We start from the raw sequence: 16,431 nt of genomic DNA, 5'->3' as shown, positions 1-16,431 counted from the left end.
CAAACAAACAAAAAACAAATATCAAAAGCACCTTTCTTCTAGATTTCTTGATAACAGCTTTTTTTAAAAAAAATAAAATGTAGGGGATTTGATTGAGGACTGAATTGAAAAGGAATTGAAGGAGACATTTTAATGTGGAAAAAAACTTTAGAGAAAAATTTATTCCTTTAAGCTTTGTTTTTTTTTTTTGATTGTGTATAATCTGCTCCTATGATGTTAGTGGGCATCATAGTCAACAAAATTTCCTGTGAATTCCATTCTGCCTGGCTTATGTCATCTTGGTATATCAAGAAAGCCATATCTATCAAAGGTGTTCCTGGATGAAGTATGAAATTGGACTTTGCAATTTGATGACAAAATGATGCTACATTTTAGATCATTTCAGGGGAAAAATTGGTCATACTTAGACTGAGTACAGTTTATTGTACTATTATGAATGAAAATACTAGGAATCCACTGAATTCTGATTTCTTTCACTTTTAGCCTTTATGTATTGTTTTGTATCACACATGTTCTTACCTATTGTAACTATTATGATTTTGATGAATAAAGAGATTATCTAATATTGCAAACCCAGTACAATTTAGGTATCTTACTGATGGTTAAATTACTGACTGTTAAATGAAAGAGTCATTGAATGCTACAAAGTAATTCTGTATACAGAACAAAATTCAGCAATTTTTAAGGCATAGCTCTTGTATTGTTTTCCTGCTCTTATATAGATCATAACTTTAGAGGAAGCACTAAAACCAATGAGGGAAAATTCCCTTACAAAAAGTCTCCCACTTGTTAGAATCTGAACAAATCCTTGACTAGAGGATTCTTGCCACAGATAAATTCTAGGATCATTACTTTGGACTCACCTTTAAGGAGTGTGGAGTGAAGAGTACAGGTTCTATTTTATCCTCTGTCCTCTTCCTGTTTGGAGGTTTCACATGAAGCAAATTTTAATTTCCGTGAAATGGAATCTTCCGATTTGCACATAGGATGGAGGTATATGCAGTTATTCACAAGCTGACATTTGTCTCTTTCGATGGTTCAGTGATGTTTTACTTTGACATGACTCTATTTCTTCGTGTTTTCACGTGTGCGTGTGTATGTGTATGTGTATGTGTATGTGTGTGTGTGTTGAGGGGAGACTGGGTTTCTGATCTCAGAAATTCTTTGCTGGGCTTTCTTATTTTTCCCTTTATTTCAGTTTCACATGGTTTATGAATCCTTTACTCACATGTTTTCTTTACATTCTACTTTCTTTTTGAAGTAGAATATCAACAAAAAGCATTCAAAAGAATTACTAATAAAAGACATTATAAAATAGTTTTTAAAATTCAATCCAGTATGTGGTTTGCAGACAAAAATGAGAATCTGATTTATATTCTCCTTAAAAGAATGAACTACTTTTGAATTTGACAGTAGCAGAGCAAAACCATGATAAGATAGAGAGAAAAAAATTAAAGGGAATTTTTCATTACTTCCAGTTTTCTTGTCCTTGATCCAGCCTTCCAGAACAAATGTAATGCAATATTATCTTTTTGGTGTGGTCATGTTTCTTCCTAATTGAAATCTACAATTGTATTATGGTTGCATTTAGATAGATTTAATCAAATCCTACTCGGCTTTCAACATTGAGATCCAAGTTTATATCTCAAACCCATTATGTACTGTATGAGAGTCCAGCCACTAAATAGATGGATTATAGTGATCATGACACTTTTCCTTTTTAAACACAGAATATCAGGTCTTCTATTGTTGATGCTTCTTGCAGATAATTGGGAAACCGGGTTGCTATTTGGTCCAGTGGGTAATGAAAGGCAAGGTGACTTATCCTCCACAGACTTGCAGGTTTCCAAGTATTTGTTGGACTGTAGCCACCGGAGGTAGAATTTTTAACATATTTTTTCCTAAATGGAACATTTTCCATCAAATGAGCTAAATTACCTCTAATATCTTCATGACTATTTTATTCCATTCCATTGTAGACTGGACAATTGTAGGTGGCTGTGGAATGACTTTGCCCTTTTGTCAGTAGATGAATGAAAATTAGACCAGACTAAAGAGACATGCTAGTGGGTGTAAACATTCAAAAACAAAAATTGCTTAACAAGAATCAAAGGTAGTAACGATTTTCAAAAGCTGCAATTCAGCAAGAGACATCTGAAGTCTGGAAAGGATGCACTGGTCATATAGTAATGGAAAGTGTAGAAAACTTCAACATATTCATGGTTGGATTTTTCTTCTTTGTGAATAATGGATAGTGTTAGCAAAGTATTCTTTCTTGTGTAATGGAAATAACAATTGTCTTCTTCCAATTTTTATAAAATTTCTAATAGTAGCCAAATAACTAGCTATTTATGCCTCATCCTTCACCATGTAGTTTTAATCCCTGGACACAAAAGTATGGTTTACCCAAAGGTGTATGGACAGGAAGAGATTCATATAGTATAGAGACACCGAAAGTCTGTAGATTAGGCTCTAGGTTTTGCATGCACCATCTTGTCTCTATTCTCTTGAAGATGTGCATGGTTTATCAGGGTTCAGCAGGTGGAACCTCACCACCTGGGTGTGGAGCCAGAAGATAAGATGTTCTCAACACTCATAAATTTCCATTCTGCTCTGAGTGAGGGATGATTCCACATTAAAACGACAGTAGTATATTGCCTGTGATAGACATTTGGTTTAGAAATATTAATTATAATGAGAATTATTTATTTCTGCTCTGAATTATTTTTACTTTTTTGCTTGATAGTATTTGTTTTATACAAAATAGGTACATACTCTGTTTATATTACATGATTTTAAAGTGACATTTAGAATGCATATCCAAGTTCTATTTTAGCAGGCTTTCATGATCACTGTTGTGGTTATAGTTATGAAATTGTAGCCTCTAGGTGGCAGCATTTCAAGTCTTTAAAATACATATTTTCAAGTATACCAAAAATGAGGTGTTTCTGAATGTGGCTAGTGATATTGTAGGGGAAGTGTGGTAAGAAGGCCTAATTTGCTGAGAAAAATCAAGGACTGGTTGAATTTTCAGGACACATTTGTCATCAATAAAAATGAAATTGGCAGGAAACCAACGGACTGCCCACAAATAAAAGAAGTTTGTGTTTTTGTTCACAGCTGGGCTTTCCAAGGATTGACAGTGTGAATCTCCATACACCATTCTCTCTAGAGTGCTGGTGGAAAGAAAACCTCCTCCAGTCATTTTTCTCAGAGTGTGTGAGTTCAAAGAGAATTCTCTGCTGCAGTCGTCTGTGTGGCTTCCTAAACAGGGACATGGCCCTGGGCTGCATGCCCAGAGCAATATCAGATTGGCTGTCTGTCATTATAAGAAACATTTATTAACTGCTTATTATATGCCAGCTACAGTCTACTTACTTTACATAAACTTATGGATTCATTCTTCATGATAATCTTAACAACTAGCCACTGCTATTCTCCATTTTGCAGATGAAATACTGAGGCTCAGAGACTTTGCCCAAGGTAACACAACTGGCAAGTGGCAGCACTGGATTTGAACTCAGCCAGACTTACTCCACAGATTTTTTCTTATCTACCATGCTAGACTGTAGAGTCCAGGCTAGGGAAAAGGCCTAGAGAGAGCAAAGTACAGCAGCAGGTATAGTGTGGCTTTCTTGGGCTTAGGGGAGAAATGTCTTTATGTTCAAGGTTTTACAAAGAATTCTTCTGAAGACTTTGAGTCTACTTTCCGACCTGGCGTTTCAATTCAACTTAGCACACATTAATCGAGTGCCTCTTATGATCTAGAAATCATGCAAGGCATGAAGCACAGAAAGACAGGTAAGGTAAAGATAAAAATTTACCCTAAATCTTAGAAAGATGCTCTTTATTTTACAAATGTCCTTAGATGACAATTCTTTGTCAACATTCTTGAAGCAGCAGAATGACACAGTGAAAATGCAAAGCTCCAAATGCATGCTTGTTCTGTACTGGAGGTTAGACTTCCTTTTTGATCCCCTCTCAAGTCATTCGGTGAATTACAACAGAAGCCAATATCAGGTGAATCTGATTCATAGTGTCTTCTCTGGCTGTCTGCAGCAGGCTAGGTTTGCTGGCAACTGCTTATTACCCTGCTGGCTTAGTGATGAGCTTCTCAGACCACAAATATGCAATAACTTTAACGAAAGAAAAATGTAAACTTTCTTCTTCCACTCCTCTATTTTAGATTATTTTTGGCTCCTGACCTGTTGTCTAAAATAGCAAACACCATATAGAAAAAGCTATCAGCTGATAAATAGTTATGCAAAAAAAGACATAGCAAAACTGTATCCCTAGCAATGAAGGCATCATCTGAAATGATATTTACTATCAAATTTCCTAAATTACATGTAACAAATAAATGAAAACCTCATACCTTAACTGTTTAGCGGGAATTGCAACTTGATTCTGTGACCATTTTCTACTAGCAACTAGGAGCAATTGATTAGGGAGCTCAGAAATTAGAAATGTGAAAAGAATATACTTGCGCTTAAACAATTTGTTCATAAAATGGACTTTAAAAAACTTATTATTTCCATGTCTCTAAAACCCATAGCTAAATAGTAACCTTTCTGGAAGAGATTGCTTGGGGCCATGCCATTGGGGGAAACCCAAGCACTTCATAATAATAATAACCATTGAACTAATATTCAATCAAGCTGTATACTAAGCTCATGCACCATCTCATTCAATCCTGCTAAACATTTATTTTACAAAGAAGGAACTCAGGCTCAGAAACGTTACCTTTCCAAGGTCACATAGCTGGTTGTGATAGAATAGAGTTACCAACCTGGGAGGCTTGTCTAACAAACCTATGCTCACGCCTACCTTCCCATCTCTCTGACAAAATCATTTTACATTTACTCATTGACTGTACTTAGTGCCCATTCATTCAGTATATTGGAACGATAAGCCTTTACTGACTTCCTGGAATTTTTGTGGATTTATTGTGGGAAATAAGTTTATTTCCCAATTATATACTTTCACTGCTCCAGATACTTTTTTCTTTCATGACTTGTCACGTTGTCATTTTTGCAATCATTTGTGTGGTGATTTCATTAGTGTCAGTATTAGCTATTTATTGGTATAGCAAATTACTCCAAAACTTTGTGGCTTAAAGCAATAATAACGACTTATTTTCTCTTGTGGCTTCTATGGGTCAGGAATTCAGACAGGGCATGCAGGGATGCCTTGCTTCTACTCCATGATGACTGAATCCTCAGCTGGGACTGGAATCATCTAGAGACTTGCTCACACAAGCGTCTGACAGTTGATGCTGCCTGTCAGCTAGGTGTCTAGCAGAGGCTTTGGTTGGAACATCTATACATAGCCTCAGCATCTGTCCTGGGCTTTCTTACATAATGGCTGTCTCCAAGGGCAGGTACCCAAGACAGAGGTAGAGGACTAATGAGGAAACTGCATTACCTTGTTTGGGAAAGGGAGGAATGGGATAATTTTATTGAGGTATAATTTACATACCATATAATTCACTTACTTTAAGTATAACATACAATTCAATGTTCCCACTTGTGCCAGGTATGATTTTATTTATGCAATTTTGGTAAGCTGGTGCACACGTTTCTTGCAGTTATTTTCTTTCCTGTTGGAAGGGCTGTTGACTCATCTGTAGATTTTCTATTGCATGGTTTTCACATTTTTTAATCTTTCATTTGTGGTTTCTCAGTCTTAACTCTGTCTTGTCTTAACACAGAGATTCTGCATTTTGCTTGCTTTTGGGTGCTTACTTTTATCCATGGCCGTTTCTTGGCCTCTGGCTTTTGGGTATTTTTCTGGTTTTAATACCTGCCCCACATTGAAACTACCATTCTTATTTGGTCTCTGGCTTCTGATCATTTTTGGGTGTAGCACATTCCCTTCGTTGTTTGGCACTCTAGACTCTAGCCTTTTTTCCTTTCACTCTTTGCTTTCATTCCTGCCTCCATTATAGCTCAAGGTCTTAGAGTTTGTTCTTAAGTGGTATAAACATGGTAGAGTATACAGGAAGATAAAAGCATAGATATTTTTCAAGGTTTATACCATTGGCATTCATGTAAATGGACACATAATTAAATAAATATCTACTCATGTTGGGATTAATGATAAAATGAAGATAATTGGGTATTCTTGAGGTACTCCATAAGTCACTTTGACATCTCTGACGATGGGATAGCTTATTTGAAATGGGATCCTTGATTGGAGAAAAAGTATTTTGGGTTCCTGGGCACCATTCTCCTACACACACATATTCTGTATGTTTGTCAAGAACTTTCTTTACACATGTGAGTAACCCAAAAGTAGTCATGCAAAATAACTGATAAATCTGGCTTCTGTTGTTGCAGGGCAAGGAATTTCAGCTGTAGACACTATTGACTCATTGCTCTAAACAATTCCTCCCACTTCATTGCAAACAAAAGGCTGAATTCTGATTTTGTTCAGGTATATGACTGAAATGTGAGCAGGAAAGGTGGAGTTAATCTCACACTCCCTAGCTCTAGGGAATAAACAATGAAGTGAAAGCCTACACTCCTCCTTTACCCCTTGGGAAGTGTGGTATGGTGGCATGAGCTTGGAGGTGCTGCAGCTATTTTGTGACCATGAGGGGAGAATGAATGAAGTAGCAGGGATGCCAACCTAGAGCTCTGACTTTTTTTTTTCTTTTGAGAAGAGACTTTGCTTTTTTTCTCCGCCTGATCTCAAACTCTTGGGCTCAAGCAATCCTCCTGCCTCAGCCTCCTGAGCAGCTAAAGTAATCAACTCTGAAACTTCTCCAAGGAGTCTTGGTAAGTGAGACACTAAAGTGTTATTAGTATTTAAGCCACTTTCACATGTTTTGTTACTTGAAGTAGAAGTGCTTCTAAATGACACAATTCCTAACTGTGAAAAGAACAAATCATATTTATCCCTGTTGGCAACAGAATAAACGTATACAACTACTTGCTCTCATTAACAATCTTGCTATATGCTGTGCATTATTCCTAAGAGTATTATAATTTATAATTTTTCCTTTGGAAATTCAGAGCTCATAATAGCGTTTGACACTTCTAGACACTTGAGGCCATGATGACTGTGTGTTAAAGAAATATTAAATTAAGATTATACATAAAAATGGTTTACCCAAGTTTTAGAATGTATGCTTTCATATATTAAAGGAGATAGGGAGAAAACTCTGAAGATATGAGGAGAGGATTTAGGAAACAGAAATGTTTGGAATTGGAAACTTTAACATATCTCTATGGGAGGAGCACAGACTGCTAGGCTAGGGATCATTTTGTACTGCCCAATTGTGTGCAGGACTCACACTGGAATCAATCAGAATCATACCCAAAAATCGATGGCAGATCTTGCCCTGAAACTGTAAATAAGGAAAGCTGAAAAATCCGAGCTATTTCTTGATATATGTCTGGGAATGCAGCACGCTTTGGGGAGGTCAGATGCCTGATGGAAATGAATGTGCTTGAAACTCTAATATTGCTGGATAAATTAACAAGAAAGCAAGAATCCTATTCATTGTCTTTCTTTAAACTTGGAATGATTTGTTATTTTTTTAAAAAGGCCTCCAGCACTACAATTATTATTTTTTCCAGATGGTTGAGTATTTTAATGAATAATACTCAGTCTTTGAAGAAATAGTATGAAATTAGACTTTTTTCTTTCCAATAGTCTCAGAAAAAAATTTCTTTTCTTTCAGGCCTAAACTAAACCTGTGCACCAGAGGCTAAATTCTGTGCATGCTCATTTCTGGAACAGAAATGTTACGTGAGTAAGTGCTGTACCAGCCACTTTATGGGGAGTCTCCTTGACTACTAGAAATAATATAAAGAAGGCAAGGCAGAACATCTGGCAATGTTAAGTGTCAAAAATCCATTTTCAAAGCCTTTGTCATGGGGGTTCAAGGGAATAAATAAAAACGTCCTTCTAAGTCCTGGTATGATTCTATACGTTAAGCAGAAGTTGTGATTTATGAAAGAGAAGAAGACTTTAATCAACTAGATAAACTAAACAGAATCTTGCTCAAAGTCAGTGTTTATTAGAAGTTTGTCTTATCGGTTGTAACTGGAGAGGGAATTTTTAAAAATTTTGCTTTTAATCTTTAGTCTGAACCAGGCCAACTCTGTAATTTATAATTGCATCATTTGGGGCATAAGTGGTTACTGTATTTTTGTTGTCTCTTATTTGTGGGATACTTTTCATCATTTTTATTAGCATTTTATCACTCCATAGCATGTATTAAGTTAGTATGAGAAATTTACATCATACATTATTTTAGGGTCTACAATATGAGATCTAAGGCAATTCTGAGAAAAAGTAAAAGTATTAAAAATGATCTAAAGTTTTTTTGATCACATGAAAGTTATAAGAGATGCTTAGTGGATAAGAGCAAAGGTGTAGACAGTCTAATATTTGTGGATGTAGCCCTCAAGAAATTTGCAGAATGTGTGACTTCTACAGTACTGTGTGGAATCTGGGACTTTAGAGATCATGTATTCAGCTCTTTCTCTTACATATGAAGAACTGGAGGAGCTCAGAAAAAGTCCATTATCTTGTCCAGCACCATACTTTGGGTTAGTGAAACAGGAAGAGAGCCCACATCTTCTGACCCCTGTTCAGAACAGAAATCTTTAGACTGTCATAATATTAATCTCAAATGTCTCTAAATTTATCCAATAATCCACTGGAGGACTATCACCTTATAATTATCTGTAGCCTTGTTTTTCAAGAACATTGGAAGGGTTTTGGGTTCAATTAAATTAACACATCAGTACACAAAATTTGCATCTGTTATTTTTGTCCTAAAACAGCCTCATTAAAATTTCCAGCTTACTTCTGGTTTCAGTGTTTTGGGATTTAGTAAATTATTGTGCAATATATTTATACTCTTTATAATATTGCTTCTCTCAGTTTCAATGTGTTTATCAGAAAATGTTGCTATAATTGATCTCTAAGGTCCAACCCTAGAATTCTATTAATCTATATACAATTTCTATTTACTCTGTGGTTAAACTCTCCCTGGTATTAGTATGTTATTGTATTTCTTTCTTTCACTGGGGGACAAAAGCTTTCTTTGTGTTTACTAACATAATTTTAGACATGAATGGCTAGAAATATTTTTGGCAAGCTTCTGCTTCATCCCTGAGTTAAACTGGGGTTTAAGACTGACCAAGAGAGTAACACAACTATAGTCTTTTAGAATACCAAGAAGTCTGGATTAAAAGTAAGTTCCCTGAGCTAGCCGCTGTCTTTCATGTTCCTTAGTGCAGGTCTCTTTCTGATCTCCCTGTCCTTGGATTCTCAAGTGCTAGAGATGCAGAACCATTGCTCATTCTACCTTCTCCCGCACCCAATCCCCCACCTACCTGCCTGTACTTACTGAACTGCCCTAGGGCATGTAAGCTATGGCCTCATTCTCCAAAGTTCCTAGGGCCTTAAAGTCCTCTGTTGTCCAGAGCTCCTAGACGTGTCATTCTAGTGGTACAGGTACCAGATAGATGCTCAAAGACTTCTCAGGTTGTGGTCTTGGGCCTGCACTGATGGGCGATGAACATAAATTATATCAACTGTAGGGCGTGCAGTGGGAGTCAGTGCTGCAGGAACTGTGGGCCCTGGTTTTTCTAATGTGTCAGTGTCAGTGTGAGGGTGACTATACTGATGATGAGGGTGAAGAGAACCAAATAGTAAACACTACTGGGGAAAACTTGAAATCTGTGCTGATGAATATAAAACAAGGAGGGGAAAATCAAGGTTTAATTTGGCTATGCAAAAAGTACCAATTACTTTTGTGACCTAATTTTAACTTAGGTTTATTTGTTGAGCAGCAAACTAATAATTGTGTATATAGCTAAATATGTCACATAAATTCTACTGTAAGTTTTACTGATTCCATTAATCAATTTTACTCTTGTATGCTCATTCCCTAACTCGTGCAATGGGATTGTTTCAGATCTTAACAAAAAGTTAAATTACATCCTAAGTTAATGGTGAACTTAAAGGATTTGTGTGAATGTTAATGAATGCCCACCTAGGAACTGTCAGGTACATACAGGTAGATCTTGTGAAGCATTTTGGAATGGGGGACTTAAATCAAACATTATTCTTTGAAGAATTTTTTTAATAATAACATTTCTTGTTTGTTCCTACATGTTCATTGATAAAGTAGTGAAGAAAAGAGTAGTTCTTTATGCATAATTGTAAGATAGAAAGATAAGCAACAGTAACATTCTGGTGTAAAATTATGATTCTTTACACACACACACACACACACACACACACACACACATTTTTGGGGGGAGCAAAATTGCTCTCAACATTCTACTTCCTTTGTTTTTACTTTAAGTATTAGCTTTTCTGGGTTAATGAGGGTATTGCCATAACTAATTTCATTCATCCCCAGTTCTATGAATCCTTATTTCATTTTCACTTATTTTTGTGCACCAATATAAAAATTATTTTTAATTCACTATTTCATACCTAACAATGTTTTCTGAAAATTTTCATGTTATTAAATATTACTCAATATTATTTAATGGCTTTGTATTATTCTAGTCTATGTTGATATATATATCATAATATTTTTCCAATCCTTTTTTAAACATTAAAGGCTACTTTAAAATTTTTCCATTGCTATATTTTATGCTGTTATTGTCCTTGTACATAAACTCTTTCACACATGTCTGATGATTCGTGTAGAATAAATTCCTAAGTGTGTAATTTATAGGTCAAACAGCTTCCCAAATTTAAGTTTTTATAAATACAATGAAAATGACCTCCAGAAATGATGTACCAGTTTATATACCTCTGAATTTTAGTTTAGCATATTATTAAATATTTATTAATCAAGTTTAATATGATAGCACATTGTTTTAATTTGCATTCCTTCCTTTAATGATGTTTTCATATACTTATTAATCACTTGTACTCTTTTGTACATTTTTGTGATTATTAATCTTCTTTATTCATTCCTTTACATATTAACTTTTACTGTAAGTATTACAAATTTATTTTCTTTTGTTCCTTAATACACTAGCTATGTAATCTTGGGACAGTTATTTACCTTGTCTGTATCTCAGTGTCTTTAAAGTAGGACTGAATAATCTAGAGCATTTCTTAGGTTAATGTGTTCTGAATCTAAAAAGTGGCTCAGATTTGGGAACTGAGCGGGAGTGTAACTTTTTGTTGGGCTGACCACCCTCAGTTTCCAGCTCTTCCATTGCTACCTTTTTATCTGATTGTAGACATTAAGCAGCACCATTGTTAGTCGCATGTCTGTCTTTCTCCTCAAGGTACAAAGCTCTCTTAACTCCCTGAAAGTCAAAGCTTCTAGATTACCCTCTGACCTTGCCTGTAGTTAAAGTGTTTCTGGTGGCTTAGTATCACTACCTGAACTGTTATCTTTTGTTACAGGGTCCTCTCTTCCCCTACAGACATGAACGAACCCAGATCTATGACTACCTCTCCCATAACCAGCCCTGGCCTGCAAAGGCAGCCACTACAGAGCTTCTTAGTGATGTATCAGCGCATTCCTGATGGACAATGTGTTACTTGGTCTTCCATTCTCCCAGTGAAACATAATTCTGTGGTCAGTATTCTGATCTTCCACGTCTTGTCTAGCATACCCACTTCTCTCAGCCTCTTTCTTCTTTCCTCTACCACCTGTCAGGTGACTCTGACATTTCTACCTCACTCAGCATGGGCTGTCACTTTCCTCAGATTTCCAAGAGCCACTCTGGCAACAAATGTACCCACTCCATGAGGTTCCTGCCAGGTGGTTAAATCTTATGCCTGGAGGAAGTGATCCAAGTCAATACATCTTTGTTTATGCAGTTGTATATACCAGCCTTCTTGACCAAGTCCCCTGTAAATGCAATACCAGAGGCACTCTCCTGTCTCTCACTGGTAAGAGCTAGATATTTCTTGTAGCTTCTTTGGTTTATAGCGTACTTCCTCCCTTATCAGGCTTAACATATACCCATGCAGGTTATGTTCAGATTTATTCTAGTTTTAAAGCTGCTGTCCAGGAGAGAAAGTAAGCACATATCCCAAGAGGAATACCTTTTTTTTTGCAGGGGTGGAGCCTCTACAGCATCTCCAGCGAAAGGGTTCAGGTTTGTGTTTCATGGTTTTCTACCCAGGGCCCTGATCCTAGGGCAACACATCTTCCTCAACTGAGTATTGAATCATCTGTAGGTCTCTGATTTAACTTTCCAGACCTGCAATCCACTGCTCACTAATGTCTTGTCTTCCATTTTGTAAGCTATTAAACAGGCTAATGGCTTTCACACTTAGCCTTTAACTTCACGACAGCCCTCAGTTTCTTGTTATTCTTTTGTAGTTTATTCCTTTGCAGCAGGAACCTCCAACCTCTGTCGTCTTTACAGACATTGCTGCCCTTTATCTTCTCAAGGTCTTCCCAAGGTACCGTTGGTGACCTTTAGCAATTCAGCGTCCTGATGCCAAGGGCTACCCTGACTCATATACCGCACAGGATGGCACCCTTTTAATGAGGCTGTGGCAGGATGGCACCCTTTTAATGAGGCAGTGAGTAAGCTAGTTCCCACACCCCGTCAAACTGCTTTTCTTGGACCACAAGTGGCAGGCACCATTTGTGTTTGTTTAGATGCTCAAGAGGCAGGCACCAAGAAAGAACTAGACATGTATTAGTTTCATTTGGCTGCTCTAACAAATGACCATAAATTTAGTAGTTTTAAACAGCACATTTATTTTAGTTCTGGAGGACAGAACTAAAATCAGTTTCTGTCTGAAATTAGCTTCACTAGTCAAGATAAAGGTGTCAGAAAAGAAGCACTCCCTCCAAAAGCTTTAGGGGAGAATCTTTTCCTTGTCTTTTCCAGCTTCTGCCAGTTGCTGGTGTGCCTTTGTATCACCAGAGTCTTGAAATCTCTCTCTCTCTCTCTGTCTCTGCTAGTCCTCACTGTAAACCAAAAATAGAATTCTAAGACCCACAACCATCTGAATGGATCCCTCCTCTCGGACAAGGGCATTCCAAAGCTAACCTGAAAAACTAGCTTAAGCCATGATGGAAAAGGGCAGTGGAACAGCCCTCATTATACCCTCCTCCCTTTTGGAATTCAGAGCCAACTAGCCAGCATTAACATTAAAATAGAGACCTCAAGACTGATAGAACAGATTCTTTAAATCTGATAAGAAACATTTACAATCTATTCTCTCTGAAGCTTGTTATCTGGAGACTTTATCTCTATGATAACAATCTTGGTCTTCACAAACCCTCACGGTAACCCATACATTTCTTTCTTTTGATTCCAGGTCTTTAGATAATAGCTCAACAATGGCCAATCAGAAAATATTTGAATCTACCCATGACCTGGAAACCACCCACTCCCTCTTCCAGTTGTCCCACCTTTCTAAACCAAACCAATGTACATCTTACATGTATAGATTGACATCTTATGTCTCTCTAAAATGTATAAAACCAAGTTGTTGCTTGAACATGTTAGGCACATGTTCCCAAGATTTCCTGAGGGGTGTGTCACAGGGCATTTGTTACTCATATTTGGCCTAGAATATCTCTTCAAATATTTTACAGAGTTTGAGTCATTTTGTGGGCATCACATTGCCATCTCCTTTGTTTATATTTATGTCAAACTTCCCTCTGCCTCTCTCTTATAAGGGTAGTTGTGCTAACTGCCCTTTAGGGCCTGGCCAGATAATTCAGGATAATCTCCTCATCTCAGGATCCTCAACTAATCACATATGCAGAGATCCTTTTCCCAAATAAAATACATTAACAAGTTCTAGGAATTATGACCTGATATCTTTGGGGCCCTACCACAACATGCAAGGGATTTATTGGGGAAAATAGCCCTGAAAACAAGGGAGAGAACCAGAGAAGATGGAAAAAGCCTTCAATGCAGTTCTGACATCTCTGAAATGGAGTGACAAGGAAGGGGTAATGTATATAAGTAGCTTCAGACTGCAACAGAATTTCTGAAAAGTTTTGTCCAGTCTGATGAAAAGTCCTTGAGCCACAGTGTTTCGTTTAAAAAGTCCCATGTCTTCAGGAATGAGCCTGCATCAGTGAACCCACTGTGTAAAGTCATTGACTAAATGTAGCCCATTGGAAGTGTGGCCTGGGCAGGCTGTGGTGGTGGAGCCAGAAGGGCAAGAGCTTGAGCTGTCAGTCATTTACACTTCCCACAGCAGTACAGCTGAGCAATAAATTTTCACGGCCATGACATCCATCCATGTACCTCTCCATCAGATCTTGTTGTCACCAAACTTCACATTTCTAAAGGTCACTAACCAGCTATCCAACCCATTAGCCATTAACCAATAATTAGTTTAGATTTATACCTTTCTATTTTCCCTTTTATGCTCCATAGATTAGGCCTGAAGTTCTGCTCAGTGGATTTCCTTCCACTACTCTCTTTCCTCAAAACCCTTAAGCAGGAAGGACTATGATAAAACAGTGTTAAATTCTTGGCTGGTGACAACATCTTGTAGAGTTATCCTTAAGCAAGACCTGTGCTTTTCCCTCCTCTATCAACCTGCTTTAAGCAACTACTTATGAGTCCATAGATGTTGATGAGGAAAGGTGTCAAGGCAATCAGGGTATGTCCCATGGAGTCTGATTCACTGGCTCATGTGATTTACTTAGACTATCTAGACCATCTTCAACCTGGTCCTGAGTGTACCATTTCAGTTAAAATGTGCAGTGCTGCTGCACATCTCCAACTTTATAATTTGGCACATTAAATAAGGTCCAGCTCATGATGGAAGTCCTGGTTCTGTAATTCATGGTGTAAGGGCTAGACACCTTGTGACTATGGAACCATGGATTCCCATCATGATGTCTTGTGCCTCTGTCAGACCCAGTTCCAAGTGGAGATTTGGTTTCAAATGAAGGATAGTTGTTGGAAGAAAACAGCATGTCCTTTTCCCCAAATCCTAAGAGTCTGTGTTGTGATGTTTCTATTAATCCTCCTCTCTACCAAATACACCTCAAGTATCATCCAGTCTGCTTGCTCATAAAGCCTAAATGACAAGGCCACTCACCCCACAGCTTTGTGCTCAATGTTGAGCCTTTTCTTGCCTGGGAACCCATTTAAAGCTGGGTGCTTTACATATTACCTTTCACATGGATTGGGGCAGTGCATCCAAATATTGTATATATTCTCTACAAAATTTAAAAAGGTCTACCAAGCACTGTGCCTCTTTCTTCATAGTGGGATTGCCAAGTGCAGCCAAACTTTCTCTCATTTTAGAGAGGTGATCTTGATCTGCCACAGACCATCACTTCTTTAAAAACTTCTTCTATGTGCAAGTCTCTGACTTTTATGGAATTTATCTCACCTCCCTCTGGCATGCATATATCTTTCAAAAGCATCCATTTTTTGCTACTTCCTGATCACCAGGTCCAATTAGCATATTACCATCAACGTAAAGAACCAGTATGATGCTTGTAGAATATCAAGGCAATCAAAGTCCCTCTAGGATATATTAAGACTGAGACCTGGAGAGCTGACATAGCTCTGGGTTAAAAGAGTGAGGGCGAATCGTTTCTAATTTTCTTGATTTTTGTTATAGAAAAAAACATTTTTGCTGGGTCAATGACTGCATAAAAGGTGCCACGGGCAGTGATGATTTGCTCCAATGGTGACACCACATTTGAAATAGCAGCTGCAATGGGTGTGACAACCTGATTCAGTTTATGATAATATATAGACATCCCGGAACATACATCTGTCTTTTGCACATCTAAATAGGGGAGCAAAAAGAGGGTATAATAGAAATCTTCACCTCTTCACCTTTCATGTCTTTGATAGTGGTGTTATTCTCTGCAACATCCGGGGATGGATGTAGTATTGCTTTAAATGAGGTGAGGCTGGGGGATGGGGAAACCAGTAAAGAGCAATGAATCTGGCTTCTTTTTTTTTTTTTTTTTTTTTTTTTTTTGAGACGGAGTCTCGCTCTGTCGCCCAGGCTGGAGTGCAGTGGCCGGATCTCAGCTCACTACAAGCTCCGCCTCCCGGGTTCACGCCATTCTCCTGCCTCAGCCTCCCGAGTAGCTGGGACTACAGGCGCCCGCCACCTCGCCCGCTAGTTTTTTGTATTTTTAGTAGAGACGGGTTTCACCGTGTTAGCCAGGATGGTCTCGATCTCCTGACCTCGTGATCCGCCCGTCTCGGCCTCCCAAAGTGCTGGGATTACAGGCTTGAGCCACCGCGCCCGGCCGAATCTGGCTTCTTACAGTAACAGCTCTGACACCACTGATTACAGAACCAATGTGCAGAAGAAAATAACCACAGAATGGGTGTACAGTCACAGTGGATCTACTGTGGATAGACTAAAACCAAGACTCCATCTATCACCTGACCTCCACAAGACTCTACTGTTTGACAAGGGTAGACTTTCTGGTCTTTGTGGGTCAACATCAGTTCAGAGTAGTATCTTTCAACA

General features: G+C 37.9%; 1 long non-coding RNA gene across 1 annotated transcript; it reads left to right on the top strand.

Moving 5' to 3' along the window:
• The first annotated feature begins 5,494 nt into the window (after positions 1–5,494).
• On the top strand, positions 5,495–11,566 carry LOC117098015. The gene is made up of 3 exons (XR_004443141.1): positions 5,495–6,779; positions 7,688–7,759; positions 11,398–11,566. It is a non-coding gene; the product is annotated as an uncharacterized LOC117098015 (long non-coding RNA).
• The last annotated feature ends 4,865 nt before the right edge of the window (positions 11,567–16,431 follow it).

This window comes from Trachypithecus francoisi, unplaced genomic scaffold (assembly GCF_009764315.1).
Source record: "Trachypithecus francoisi isolate TF-2019V2 unplaced genomic scaffold, Tfra_2.0 Lachesis_group15, whole genome shotgun sequence".
Lineage (NCBI taxonomy): Eukaryota > Metazoa > Chordata > Mammalia > Primates > Cercopithecidae > Trachypithecus > Trachypithecus francoisi.
The sequence above is the reverse complement of the archived record's forward strand: the minus strand, read 5'-3'. Positions and strand labels throughout refer to the sequence as shown.